The sequence below is a fragment of the Lactuca saligna genome, chromosome 1 (assembly GCF_052625555.1).
Source record: "Lactuca saligna cultivar CGN05327 chromosome 1, ASM5262555v1, whole genome shotgun sequence".
NCBI lineage: Eukaryota > Viridiplantae > Streptophyta > Magnoliopsida > Asterales > Asteraceae > Lactuca > Lactuca saligna.
In genome coordinates, this window is record NC_136417.1 from 49,971,110 (window position 1) to 49,986,571 (window position 15,462).

The 15,462-nt window shown below is 31.4% G+C and overlaps 1 long non-coding RNA gene across 1 annotated transcript; it reads right to left on the bottom strand.

Annotated features, from left to right (window-relative positions):
* Positions 1-13,066: 13,066 nt before the first annotated feature.
* LOC144998118 (uncharacterized) lies at positions 13,067-14,208 on the bottom strand. Its single transcript, XR_013660137.1, has 2 exons — positions 13,932-14,208; positions 13,067-13,380 (listed from the first exon to the last, which is right to left on the bottom strand). It is a non-coding gene; the product is annotated as an uncharacterized LOC144998118 (long non-coding RNA).
* Between the last annotated feature and the right edge of the window lie 1,254 nt (positions 14,209-15,462).

Below are 15,462 nucleotides of genomic sequence, written 5' to 3' on the forward strand. Positions count from 1 at the left end.
ATATGATTACACATTATTCATTGTATACTATTTCAACTATCAACTTTATTCTTGAATTTAAAACAATAGTTGTCCCATGCTCCAAGCATGTACACTATGTATTCTAAACACTGGTCATGCCATACACCAAGTATGCATATTATGTTTGTCTATGATCTTTACTTTGTGATTTAGATCAATTGAACATAACTCTAATGATCCTCATTCACAGTCCCAAATCCTTACTGCAAATGCAAGAATTCCAAATTTATGCTATTTACCGAAATCTGTTAGATTCTAAACTTATATGCATAGATCCTCTTGTAATGATTATGCACAAAGTCGCAAAGACTTGACAATAAACATTAAGAGCATTCCAAAGGATATCAGCTCCTTGGAAACATCCTTCTTGCATTAAGCTTCCTAATCTTACACAGATTGAATAATTTCTAACTTTGAAACATTTCCAGATTCCATTTTGACTATCACTTCTGAACAAGAGTTGCCTCCTAACAGATTATATCAATATGGTCCTTCCAGAATTATCATTATACTTCCAACTATCCTTGAGCAACCAATCTTATGTAAACCTTAGATTGTCCTTGAAAATTGTCTAATCCTTTTAGTCATATCCAATTCTAGACCTTTTCCCTTCTTAGTGCCTCAGGCATTTGGAAATTTTTAGAAAGGATGAATATATCACATGTAATCGATCCTATATCTGAAGCATATAGGACACGATTCATGATGTCTCACATAAAGACTAAAACAGTCTTTTGCTATACCATTTCCATTTCTATTTGCTAAGTTCTCATAATTCAGATTATGAAAAGAGATGTCGTAATCATAATCGAATTTTAGAACGCAAATAATGAACCCATATATAGAATTTTCTTATGTTGACCCATTCCAACATAACATTCATATATATATTCTTGACTAAATACGATTAAAACCTCAATCTAAGCTTTTAGATTTGAGCTGAAGTATAATTTCCTCTCCCTTAATTATAGCAAAACAACTTGTTCCCAATTGAAACCTTTTGTTTTCTATAATTAACATTGCTAACTTGCAATACTTATCATAATTATCATGCTCCCACTAACATGATGATTATTAGCATAACACTTATGCTCCCACTAGCTTTGACATGTACTCAGAAATTAGTTGGACTTCTAGAAATCAATACTTTATTGACTTTCTTACCAAAGTTCAGATTTCTGATCCTATATTGCTTTGATAAAACTTTATCAATATCATACACCTTATCTTAGATAGCTCACATGTGTGTCTAAACAATTTTAAGAACTATGAAAAGGGATGTCGTAATCATAGTCTCGATTGTTTAGACCTTTGCCACTTCTCACAAGTCCATGTTAGTGTGTCGGTTAACCACACACGCTCCACTAACGACTTTTAGAATGCAAATATCAAAATTTCTATCTAGCTAAAATCTACTTAGTGAAAGTGTTTCCTCACCATCATTTTCATGAATCGAAGAGAAACTTTATGACACTTAGATTTAATGGTGTATGTGCTCTTATCCATGTGAATTGTCAAAACTATAGTCACAAGACAAGGTTAATGACAAATCCAAACGCATATGGACTGAACTCAATCTTAATTTCTTGCCATCTGGCAGCTCAAGGGCCTGCCATTGCTTCCAAGTTGTTGTGCAACCAATTGAGAACTCTAAGAACTCATATGCAAAGCCAACATTAATTGGAATGGGCACAAAATATGTCAACACAATAGGTTATAAACCTCAATTCGTGTGCTAGTGAAGAACTTCAAGTTTTATGCTTGATTAGTTCTTGAGACTTTCAAGACCTTTAAGACTCTCACTGTCCTCTTGACATATAAGAATCTATTGTCAAATATTCAATAGATAGTGTGGATTCTAATCAAAACAAACACTTCACATAATTGGCCTTAGTTGGTCTTTTTTTTATCTAAAACATCACAACTTACCAATTTCAAATGTACAAGAGCAGTATACTTTTACTCGTACATTTGACAAGTGTTTTAAACCTTCTTTAAGACATGTCACTCAAGTTACAATTTTAGAGTATAACTCTAAGAATTGTTTTTGGAACGAAGTATGAATCATCTTCTTGATTTAACCACTTCAACAATTCATAACTCCTCTTCTTAACTATCAGAATCCACTTAGAGGACGAATTATGGTAAGGTCTCTTAATCATTAAGATGATCATATAACATGATACTAAAGTACTCTCCCATATTTTCAGATTTGAGAAACTTTTATCCTTCTACCTAATTTGATTCTTCTTATTCGCTCTATCATACATTGGAACCTTTTCCAATGTCTCAGAATTACACTTAAGCTTGTAAGTATAACCATATTTACTGAGCTATAATAAATTATGATGAATAGTCTTATCTATCTTTTGTGGTGGACTTAGCCAGTGCACAAGAATGTGTACTCGATCCCTTAGCCCTTCACTTGACTCACACATCCATTTGAACAAGTAGTTAGTCTTAAATTTTCCGATGCTCGAAAATTCTCATTCATCATGTTATACAGCTTGCATGATTCCAAGTTTCTATCCAACTGAAACTTGGGTGACGAGAATCCTTCCTTATTTGGTAAATTTAGACATTACCACAAATGAGAGAATCAAATTCACTTTCCAATATTGCTATCAGTGGAATCTTATAAGCAACAATTTTCCACAAACGCCATTGTAAGGATACATAAAATAAATAAAATAAAAAATTTCCTTTTATTTTAAAACTTTGCAGAAAAACTTATCCTTACAATCCATATGAAAACTTGTTGTTATCTATTCCTAAGCAATATCACATAACTCCTTAGAAGTAGCTTAAGAATCCGATCTTCAAACTATGCGATAGAAATCCATCTACGCGATCAGATTCAACATATTCTTTCTTTAAGTTTATTCACTTTTCTTTGATTCTTAAAACATCACAATGTGACCCAGTCACATCATGTATCAAGAATCTCAGAATAGAAACTTATCAGAGTTAGATAGTGGACTTTACCTAAAGTAGAGTCAAACTTACTGACTTTAACACCCTTAGGTAAATTGGCAGCTTCACATCCAATGCCCCTTCCTTTGGCAATTTAACATATGGGCGCTTTGGTAATGGAACATGGGACTATCACAGACTTAGCCTTTCTCTTTACCATTTCGTCAACTGAGTTGACTATGGCCGATCCCTTTCCATTGGGAAGAGAGAGCTTTACTGGATGTCTAATGTCATTATTGTCAATGTCCACACGTTTTAGGAAGTTGATCTTAGCAAATAGATAAGATCATTAAGGGTCTTGTCATAGTCTGTTTCATAGGAGTCCCAAAGGAACTCACTATGTGACTTAGAAAGTTATTGAACCACTAACTTTCTCAAGACTTTGACACCCAACTCTACCCGCTTGTCAATATGTGACTACATCTCCAAGATGTGACCACACATAGACCTTTGCTTGTCAATAGGGCTTAAGTGACGATAAACTTTCAGGAACTTGTGGGTTAGGGAGAATAATTAGAGGAGGTGAAAGAAGTATGATTTCCATGGGACATCATCTTCATTTTGGAAAGATTGTGTTAAGAGATTTGGAAGATCATAAATGTCTAAACCAGACATCTTTTGGGAGATATTCAAGATAGTTGATTTAAAGTACTTAATATAACACCCAATATGAAATATTAAGGCTAGGACCCAACACAATACTTTTATAACTTGGAAGAGGGATGCCGTAATCCAAGCTATAAAATATTTGAAGGTAGGCGAATGACGATTCACCAATTTCCACCATGAAAAAGAAATATATATTATTAGGTTTTAATTGGTTTTTTTGAAACTCCTAGATCTTTGAGATTCATTGAATTGTTCAATGGCATGTTTCAATCTCGAGTGTGCCCTTCAGTTTTTGTGACTGGGATGCCAAGGATCACAAAACAAGGTGTGAAGTAACCATGCAAATTACTTGGTACCCTTAAGTGTTTACCCCTCAATCAATGTGTCGGTTAACCACACACGCTCCATCGATACTATGATAAACATTAAGTTACCCTTTTCCTGCCTTGTTAAATACGAGTTAGTGTGCCGGTTAACCACACACTCTCCACTAACCGACTTAAACAAAGTGCAAAGTGTAATTTCATAGATTAGCACCTTATTCACTTTTTCCTAAGTAACTAAGATTGGGTATTTATAAAAGGTTTAGTTACTTAGTATATATCATTAATACTTTTAATGAAGGGAGAATTATAGTCCTTGTCCTACCCATTCGGCTAACGACCCTCCACCGGTCAAGGAAGCGGTGGGTGAGAGTGGACACCCATTAAACTGTAATTTTATAGGTTGTAACCTTATATCCCCCACATAGACTGGCTTCGTGAATGAGGCCTACTAACGGTAAGACTGACTTTGTTCTTATACATACATACATATATATATATATATATATATATATATATATATATATATATATATATATATATATATATAAGTATTAACTATTAATATTATAATAATATAAGGGTGTATTTTAAACATTTAAAATACTTGGTGGTTTAATCTATTAATTAAACTATACTCTTAATTTAATTAACCTTAAACCATGTCTTTATGGAATTATTAACTCTTTTAATTAGACATTTTAAGTAATTTAATGAAGTCCATAAAGTTTGAAGTTTAACTTTTAAAATTCTTGGGTTTGGAATTAAAGTGTATAAGGGGTTTGACTTTACAAATTCCAAAATTTGAGGAAAGTTTTGAACAATTCAAAAAACTTATGGTTTCCATAACTTATGAATTTTAAAGTTGTTTAATGGAAAAAACCCTTCAAGTTCCATTAATGGTAAAAACCCTTCAAGTTCCATAACTTGTAGACAAGTTATGGAAGACTTTAAAAGCATTACAAAATGTGACTCTTCATTTTTTTCATAACTTATGGAAATTTTATGAGTTTTAAAATTCATAAATATGACTTTTCATGTAACTTGAGGACAAGTTAGAAAAGCACATATTATGAACAACTTCAAGATTAATTTGGATTGAAATATTTTTCCTATTAATCTAAACAAACTCATAAACATGAACATTCATAATCAATATTTTTCAAGCATCATATAAACATGTATAAAACTTGAAACTTTGATTATTATCCTTTATTTGGATGAGAATAAACATTACCATAGTATCAAAAAAACAAATTTTATGAACAAAAACACTTGATGGTAATGATTGTAATCCAAAATAGGCTAAAAAACACGAATATATGTTGTCAGGGGTCCAACTCGTCGAGTGAATGAACCAACTCGACGAGTTTGATGAATTTATTCATGGACTCGTCGAGTCCATTAATGGACTCGTCGAGTCTGAAGTCCAGACAGCAAAAAATTCGGTTTTTTACAGCTATTTGCATCAATTATAATTGAAAACAACCCATGACTCTGATACCACTATTGGGTTTTGGTATACTACAACATCCCATGGTGCACATACAACCCTAAATACTTTGGATCTATGTTTTCACTAATTATACATGCAAATGGTTTCCAAGGTATTAATCTTACAACTAGCATGCATTCAACATAAAAATATAATATACTAGTTAGCATGACATACATTTTAATGGATCTTGAATTCTTGGTGTATTTGTCCTTAAAGAGCTTAGTCTCAATAGTGTGGAAGCCTCAAATGGAATCACAACACACCATGGACAAAGTATGAACTTGAGAGAGAATTCCATGCACACAAAAGACACCATGAACTCTAAAAAGATACAAGTCTTTTTTGGGAAATGAAGTATCTATTTATATGTGGGATTTCTAGGGTCATAGATATAACCCAAATCCACACCCACGGGTTTTATGATACATGGCTCATGTGGCCCAACTCTTTATGTATCCATACATAAACTTGGTCCAACATGGATCATAAGCCCAACACATATAAATATAAGTAATTATCATAATTAGTCCCCATAGATTTAATTAGTCTCTTTCGACTACTAAATTAATTCCAAATTAATTCTTGATCAATACTAATTAAAACATATGATTTCATTTTAATATATTATTACTTAGAATATATTAATAAACCATAAATAACCTTCTCTCAAAAGTCCATCCTAACAAATTGTCCTGATGATATGCAATCTAAATGGACCATGCTACTCTCGGGTTGAATCCATACCAATAATAGTTATGGGCTTAGACACCTAATTCAACAAGGTATGGGTTTGGGTTAACCCATGAGATTTGGAATTCCACATATAAATATATTACTTAATAGCCAAAATCACCACTAATGTATTCTTGGAGGATACAGACGGTTTTGGTGTGTATAAATTCTCTCTAAAGTTTCAAAATTTGTCCATGATGTGTTGTGACTTCATTTGAGGCTTCCACACTATTAGGGCTAAGCTCTTAAGGTCAAATACATCAAGACTTCAAGCTACATAAAAGGTATGTTACCCTAACTAGTATCTTATATGGTTTATGTCAAATGCATGCTAGTTATAGGTTTAATGCCTTGGAAACCATTTGCATGTATAATTTCTGAAAACATAGATCCAAGGTATTTAGGGTTGTATGTGCACCATAGAAAGTGGTAGTATACAAAACCCATCAATAAGAACCATCCTAATGATGAGTGAGTGGTTTTGGATGGAATAAGTTGTGTATCGATTGCACGACTCCAAAGATGTTCCACGATTACGTGGTTTACAAAACTCATTTTCTTTATCACAATGAAATGTTAATGATGGTCTCATTAAGTGTTATTTCAATCTTCTCTATGAAGCAATTTGAGAAAATCAAAAGTTTCAACAAAAACGAATAAAAGTTGTTCGTGAAATTGATTAAGTATATATCACCAAATATGTTCATGGATTGAAAGGATTATACATATCACTTATGTATACTCCTTTGTCAAGCCTTTTGTTTTTTTAACTACTAATAGATAAAGACACCTGCAAATCATCTTTCAATATAAATAGGATTCACATATATCAAATGTATCAAACTTATTTTCCTTTAAAAGTTCCATACTTTTGAAGTTGATATATGTGTTTCATATTTATATAGTCATGATGATTCTGACATATATAAGTTTCAATCAAATATCATTTGATTATATAGGTGTTATCTTTAAAACTATTAATTTAATGAAAGCTTATAGATTTACTTAATAAATGACATTATGAGAAAAATATTCTATAACACAAAATACATCATTTCAGATCATGAATATGAACATCCATTAAACGATAAGAAAATTTGGATTTATTCATAAGTTTACAACTGTTACATGTTCCAATAAAATAGGTACAAAACATCTATTGTTTAAAGAAAGACTATAACAACACTTGTTATATCTTCAACACGAAATACCATTCATTTGTAATCAATTTATTATTTCTTCCAATCGTTAGCACAAAATATCAATTATTAGTGTCATCTGAAGTATACCATACTCAAGTAAATGCTGGAAAAATAAATAGTTCTATCATATAGATATCTGAAGTCTTGTCGAAGTGATACTTCTTTAGCTCGATGAGATTAGAGAAGCAGTTCCTCTTTTAATGTTCAGTTTCTTCCAAAATAGAAGCAACATTAATCATTTAGATCATTTATTGATTTCTAGGTTTATGTTGTATATCCCTTTACTGAAAACTAACTCTGTTTCACTGCACAATCTCTTAGATCTTCCTTTATTTAATGCTTGAGCATATTTGAAGAACTTTCTATTGTTTTGATTGAATATCTGCTTCACTTGATGATGTAACGCCCATAGATCCGGGCTAATCAATTTAGAGACAATAAGGGTCAAAAATGACTTTTTGGTAGAATATTATTTAGGGTGGATAATCTTAACTAAGTTGTAGTGGTCGTGACAAGGATTTCAGAGATATAAAGAACGCCGGAATCCGAGTTATAACGAAGAAGCTATGACCTGCCGAATTTTCGCGATAGAATCGACACGACGCTGAATAACGTAAAAAGTGAATTTACGTTAGAGTGATATTTATCCTTAGTGATCTAAACAAAATTCATAGAGTTCGTTAAACCGAGAGTGTGCATAAAAAGAGCGCCCAAATCTAACTTCGTAGGAGGAATTTATGATTTTCCGAAGTTTCGACTTAGCGGTATGCAGCCCGAGTACTCGATTTCAGATCAAGCGGTTTTTTAGCAGAAACAATCTAAACGATAGTCGAAGATCTTGTCGATAGTAGTCCAAGTACAAAAAGACAAACGAAAACGGAGTTCAGATGAAGGAGTTATGAATTTTGAACGGAGTTTTCCTGTCCCGGCCTACTAAAAATAATATATAAGTAATATATTTATAATATATTAAAAATAAAGTCAAACTTATCCAACAGAGTCTAAACGAGAGTTGTAGATCATAATCTCACTTACGTGTCGATATAAGGAACGTCGAAAACGAAGTTCGTATGTGAAAGTTATGAATTTCTGAAGTTCGGGGCGTGAAACCCCAAAACTGTCAGATACCAACACGTGGCAAGCAGTGCCACGATGTGGCAAGTCTTCTAACACCTCCTGGAGTCCCCCAGACACAACTTTTGATGCCGCATGCAGTGACGACCAAGCCCACAACGTGGAAAAGGTGCCACAACGTGGCAAGGGCAAAATTTTCCCTATAAATAGATTTGAAGGGCCAGCCGATTATGGTTGCTCCATCCCTTCTCTCCCACTTCCGATACACCCTCTAAGCCCTATTTTAACCCCCCGAAGCAAGTCCCGAAGTCCGAAGATCCCGAGAAGAAAAGAGTTTCTGAGCCGAAGCTCTGCCCGTGAGAAACCCTATGTGTGAAGTGATCCCGGTTTCACCAAAGAATACTACCATTGCAAGTCGTAGTTTTGTCCGATCATCTTCTGATCATGTGAGTGTATAGTTACTTTCTTCTAACACATTAATATTAAATATTTTCTATGAAATATGTGCTATGTGTGTATATATATTGTTGTTTATTTGAGATGTTTCTGGGATGGATAAATTATATAGGTTTAAATGAGTTAAACTGTATATGTATTTTGTATCTGCAAATATGTTGGGTAGAACATGGGTAAATAAGATTGTTGGTATTTGATAAAAGATGACTTGGATCATGAGATAAAAGGATAAAGAGATAAACTTGTTTTAGATCTGGATGTATGGATCAGATCAGGAGGTTAGTTTTAGATCCAAGAGTATGGATCAGATCAAGAGGTTAGTTTTAGATCCAGGAATATCAATTAGGTAATGAGGAAAATTTAAGATCCGGGAGTACGGATTATGTATTTTTCAACTACGTGTTCTTTCGATAAGGTATCATGAGTACAGTACCTTTTAGGAACATGATTTTACTTTGAGTATTGATTAAAGTATGAAATATACATATGTATGTGAAGCATTTGTTACTGTCTAAAATACGTGTTAGATATATTTGATGATATACAACATGCGAATCAGTTATGGTTCAATATGTGTTAAGATGTGAATATATGATATTATTACTTAAAACTCTGTGTTAAAGTATACACTAGTTATCATTGCCTAAACGGAGTTAGTATCAAAAATTGATTATAAGCATTGTAGGCTTGCCTAGTGATAGGTTAATACTTAAATAGGGATGTTTAATTCCATTAAGTTTGGACATTGGGTAGCCTCATATTAAGAGTACGTGTGCTGTGAGATTGATGATCGGTGGAGTACATCCTACGTATAGAAGTACATTTTATGTACGAAGTCCTTTTCAAAGCTCTGTGTCTTGGGTGCTGCTTGTGCCAGGGTACTATTATGTTCTCGGGTACGAGTATTTCGCATACTAGAGTACTATAATGTGCCAGAAGTACTATCATGTACAAAGTATTTTTGACAATTTTGTGTGTCGGTTACGGGAGCGTACGGGAGTACTCTAGTAGTATTTCCCCATACTTTTATTTTGAGAGAGCTTTGGAGTCATCGTTTCTTTTATGAAGTGATCGACCGAGCTTCATATGTCAGCATTTTCTTTCACAAATTAATTAAAGGAACTTCGTAGACTGCCTAATAAAGTGTGTCGGTAACAGACCACTGCTAGGTATGCTTGGTCTTATATTGCTGGATAGGGTGCGTCTGTGGGTGAAATACCTCATGTATTCAGTTCACTGCTAGGCGAAGTTCGATGCTGGGATAGGTAGAGTTTGGGGGTATAATACCTCATGATAGTCAGACCCCCACCTAGGCATTGTTATCTAGATAACTACCCCCGACTTAAAATGTCTTTTGGTTCTTTCTTTTACGAACGAAGGTTCGTGGTGAAACTTATTCCATTCCCCTCATTTGATGTCATTATTGATCCTCATTTGCTGCAAGGGAATTTCCGAAGCAGCTTCGTCAGTTTGTGGTTCATATCGATTCTTAGGCTAGATCTCGTAAGATCATTGTATAGGGTCAGTATGTGGGGATCGATGGGATGGGATATATTGTTTTAGAAATATGATTTATATGTGTTTATAATATTAGTGGTTTTGCAGGATCGAGATGTAGATTATTATTACATTGTTTGAACTAAGAGCTTTCGTACTATGTGTTCCTTAGGTGATTGGGTTCACCAGGGTTATTTGAACTAAGTGTTCATTAGATATTTGAACTTAGTGTTCATCAGAGATATTTGAACTAAGCGTTCATTAAGTGTTTTTGAACTAGGTGTTCATTGGGTAGTATTTGAACTAAGCGTTCATTAACTGTTTTTGAACTAAGTGTTCGCTGGGTAATATTGGAACTAAGTGTCTATTAGGTGTTCTTGAACTAGGTGTTCATTAATTATTATGAACTGTGTGTTCATCAGAGGTAATCTAAGAACTTTGGCAGTACTAGACTTTGTGTCAGTTCCTTAGGGCAATCCTTAGGAATGAATAGGAGAAGGGTAATTGGTTCTTATGATAAATATTTAAGAAATAAATGGAGATAAAGGGGTGGGTAATTGGATTGATTATTTGATAATTAAATATAATAATTATATTATTGTGTGTTGAAAACCCTATATGCTTACCAGGCTCCCAAGCCTGGCCCTCTCAGTTTTCTTTGTATTACAGGTTATGGCACTAGAGCATAAGTTGGCTAACATAACGAGAAATTTTGGATTATAGGCTAGTAGTTATGAATAACTGTTGTAAGGTCTATTTTGTTATGTTTATGCTTTTGGTGTGTATTGAACATGACATCCCGAGATTTTGTTATGAAATGAAAATACATTTCTTTAAAGAAATGTTTTGATAAATCTTTATCATATTTTGGGAACAAATTCTGCAACTGTTTTCTTTAAAAGATCACTCTGATTTTAAAAACAAAGCATAAACAAATCGGTCTTTTCTAGCCATGAAATTAGGGATGTCACAGATGATACATCTGACATGTTTCATAATTATCCAAGACTTTCTGTAAGTTCGGGTTAATTACTCCAGTATAATGTGAGACACATCAATATCATCACAAAAATACTTTCATCAAAGTATCATGAGCAGACTTACTGGTTTGAAGAGGTTATTCAAGTATGGGATCTTTCATTATATATAATTTCTATTTATCCTTAAGGTAAGAACCTCAAGATGTTATGCTAGTTATAGAAATTATAATCATCAAATGTTACTGTCTCTTAAAACTCAACAAGAGAAAGGTTTTGTGTGGCGTAAGATTATTTACAATTATTAATAGAATTTAAAAAAGTTTCATTTGGTATTTTCAATATTAAGTCTTTAAAAATTAATACCTTTTATTGGTTCTTAAAGAATTGATTTACTAAATTCTAGGATCAAAGTAACCAAAAAAGTAAATGGTTAGATGACCTTTATCCCATTAACTTAATCAAACTCACTAGGTAGTACCAATTGTATACAATATGTAACTCCTAGATTGTGGGATCTTAAACAACTATTGTTTTCCTAAATAACTATTGCTTAACTTGGCATGTTTATCCCATCTATGCCTCAGACCTCTTATACTTAGGTGACCTTTATCACACAAGTTTATGATTGAGTCATCCTACTTGAAATAATTTGTAGTATTGCAATTAACCAATAACAAGGTGACCCTTTAGACACTAGAAACTACAATACTACCCCGAACATCATAAGACAATCCTAATGACCAGGTGACTCTATGACATGAAGACCATACAACTGATACCGAGCGTTCTTTAAAAGGACGATAATGACTAGCATTTTTAGAAAAGGTTTTATTTTTTGCAGTTGGAGTTTATGAAAACATGGTCTCATAAATATTGCATGCATCCAACAATTCAATTAATCTTTTGTAAAATTCATACCACTTTTTATGAGGTTATTTATGTGACAAATAAAACTTCATTTTATTTAACATTAGTTGCGATCAATTATAAACTAAAATCTAACATTTTAAAGTTTAGTCGTAGATCGGTTTTAGGAACCAGTTATAGTCTTAATAAAACATCATTTTATATTTAAGACTTTGAGTTTTGGATGTATTCTAAAATCACAATTTTAAATCTCCTTTTAATAATCAAAATCTTATGACTTCATGAATTTTTAAAATAAACTCATTTTATTTTATAAACTCAATTTTATGCATCTTATAATAAAACTCATATCTTGATAAACCAATACTTGGATGATACTTATGTTTTAAATCTCATTTGGCATGCATAAAACATAATATTAATATGTTGAGTTATGTTTAAAATACTAATATCATATATTAAGTTTTGATGCAAAAAATAATCACGAGTTTTATTATTTGTTGTTATAACACTATAAACCGATTTTAATCTTTATAATAAAAACTCATTATTTATTATAAAGACATTGAGTTTATATAACATTTAAACATATTTTAATCCATTTCAAATATTTTAAAGTTGTTTATTTATAAGTTTTAAAATAAAACTATTTTTAACAAAAAAAAATCCATTTTAACCGGTAACCGGTAAAAACGTTTTTAAAAATATCCATTTATAAACATCTTATGTTATCTTTTAAATATTTTTTACTCAAACTCCAAGTAATAGTATCTTATGTTAAAATGTTTTTGACATGTAAAACTCATTTTCATACAGAAAACATAACAAACAATAAGATAAAAATATGCATCACATGGATACATTTTAATTTGTATAAACCATGTCATGTTTAGTATAAAATTTTGTGAGCCATCCCAACAATTATTAATCTTTTTCTAAAGAACTTAAGGGACACTTAGAAAAGGTATTCAAGCTCCCACTTGCCAAATCAAGTCTTGCTTGCAAAAGGACTTCAATCTTCATGTTGTAAAGGTTGTTGCACTTAAACCATTAAGACTATAATTAAGCCCAAAACCAAAAGTAGAAGCTCATGGTTGGGATTATGGTCTCAAATGGTTAAGTCATCTTCAAAATGGTCATCTCTTCATCTTATTACATTTAAAATAAAACAACCAGTTTAACTAATTTATTACTACAGACCAACAAATGAAAAAAAAAATTATTTATCTATTACATCTTATGAATAAATAAATATCAACCAACAACAACATAAAGGTTCAAATGTATTGTTTATATACATCAACATATCAAATATAATAACAAAAACCTCTTTATTTTTTCTAAGGGAACGTTTATATAACCAAATAAATAAAAATGGTTATATTTAAAAATAAACAATTTTAACTAAGAATTTGCCAAATCAAATATCAATTTTTCTAAACAAAAGAAATTCATACTTGTTTTTCAAAAACCAAATATTATCAAACATAAAAAATCATTTTAACAAATAAAAGGTGAGTTTGATACCACTGATGGGTTTTGATACAAAATATAAGTTTGTTTTTTACAAAAACCATAACGGAAGTCTTATAAAAATAATAAGTTTATTTTTAATTTACAATAAAACCAAACCATCAATGACTCATTTATAGAGATTAGAATGAAATAAAAACAACCAAATAGTTTTTAGAATGATAACCTTTGATGTCTTTGAACCCACTTGCTTTGGGGTGTTAACGAAGATACGAAAATCAAATAATATGATTTCTCTATGTGTATCAACCATCAAGAGTAAGATACATGGAATGCTACTTCCTTCTTGCATTCTTGAGTGTCCTAAGCTTTTAAGTACTTAACTCAAATAAGAACTAAATGAGACAACCCAGGAGGGCGTCTAATCTTGCAACAATTTTCAAAATACAACAAGAAGGAGAAAGAGGTAGTTTCAGCCATAGAGAGGAATGTACAGAATTCACTAGAAATCTAGCCAAAAACTCATGCAAAGCACTATCTTATATACATATACAAAAGCAAAAGCAACCCCATTAAATAATACAAAGTAATCTCCTTCCTTTAGAGGCATGGGAGAAAAAGAAGAGATATGCCCTTACCTAGTTAGTTATACCCTTCAAAAGAGAATGATTCTTTTATTTTATTATAAACTAAAAGTTTATAAAATATAAACTTTGTGTAAAAGAAAAAAGAATTCAACTAGTCCAAAAGGTTGTACATAACTTATTAATTCATATCATATGAAATAATAACTAGTTATACTTTCTTATAATATTTATTTTCACAAAATAATAATTAGTCTGTAATTAAATACAAGAAATTATATTATTTATTAATAATCGTATTAATAATTAACATACAAAACGTGTCAACTTGATGAATGTATGATCCTATCATACAACATATCATTAGTAATGTCACTCAATAATAATTTTTGGACATATAAATTCAACAAACACATATCTTAATCGTTTGTAAGTATAATTAGTAATTTGATTTAAGTGTGAACCTATAAATAGTTTGACGTGTTAGGTTAGAAAGTAACTATGGATTTGTTAGACTAAAAAGTAACTATGGATTTGTTGTTTGGATTTCATCTTTTGTGATGTTGATTTCTATAATTTGACACTAAACATGATTTTTTGATCTAGTATTCAAGTTTCATTTTTTATTATATTTTTTTTTTCACTTGAATAAGTTAAGTACTTGTATTCTTATTTAATTCATAATTTGTAATTGTTTTATGAATTAAAACAAATAGCAAACATTGAATTAATTCTAATAAATAATTTAATTTTGTTGTAAACTTATATTAAACTTCATGAAACTTTTCAATACATTCTAGGAGTTCATATAAATTGAGTTAGTAAGGTTTTGTTTAGATAAAGAGTTTGTTGTAACTATATGTTTTGATAAACAAGAAAATGCTAGGACTTGTTAGTATTTCCTAGTACAACTTAGATTTGAATTTAATTTGCATCATACCATAGAAGTAACTTGTATAATTGGTGGAATGAACACGAAATATATACGATATTACTTCTTTCTGTTTCTTTCAACTACCTTTAGTGCATGTTAAAGAATTGATTAATTTATTAAACATAAAATTCATCCATTTATTTTATAATTATTTGTTTTAAGACTTGTACGTTTTATATGCAAAAGGGGCATTTGATATTTGATTTGTATCACTGCAGACTCGAAGCCCACTTCTTCTA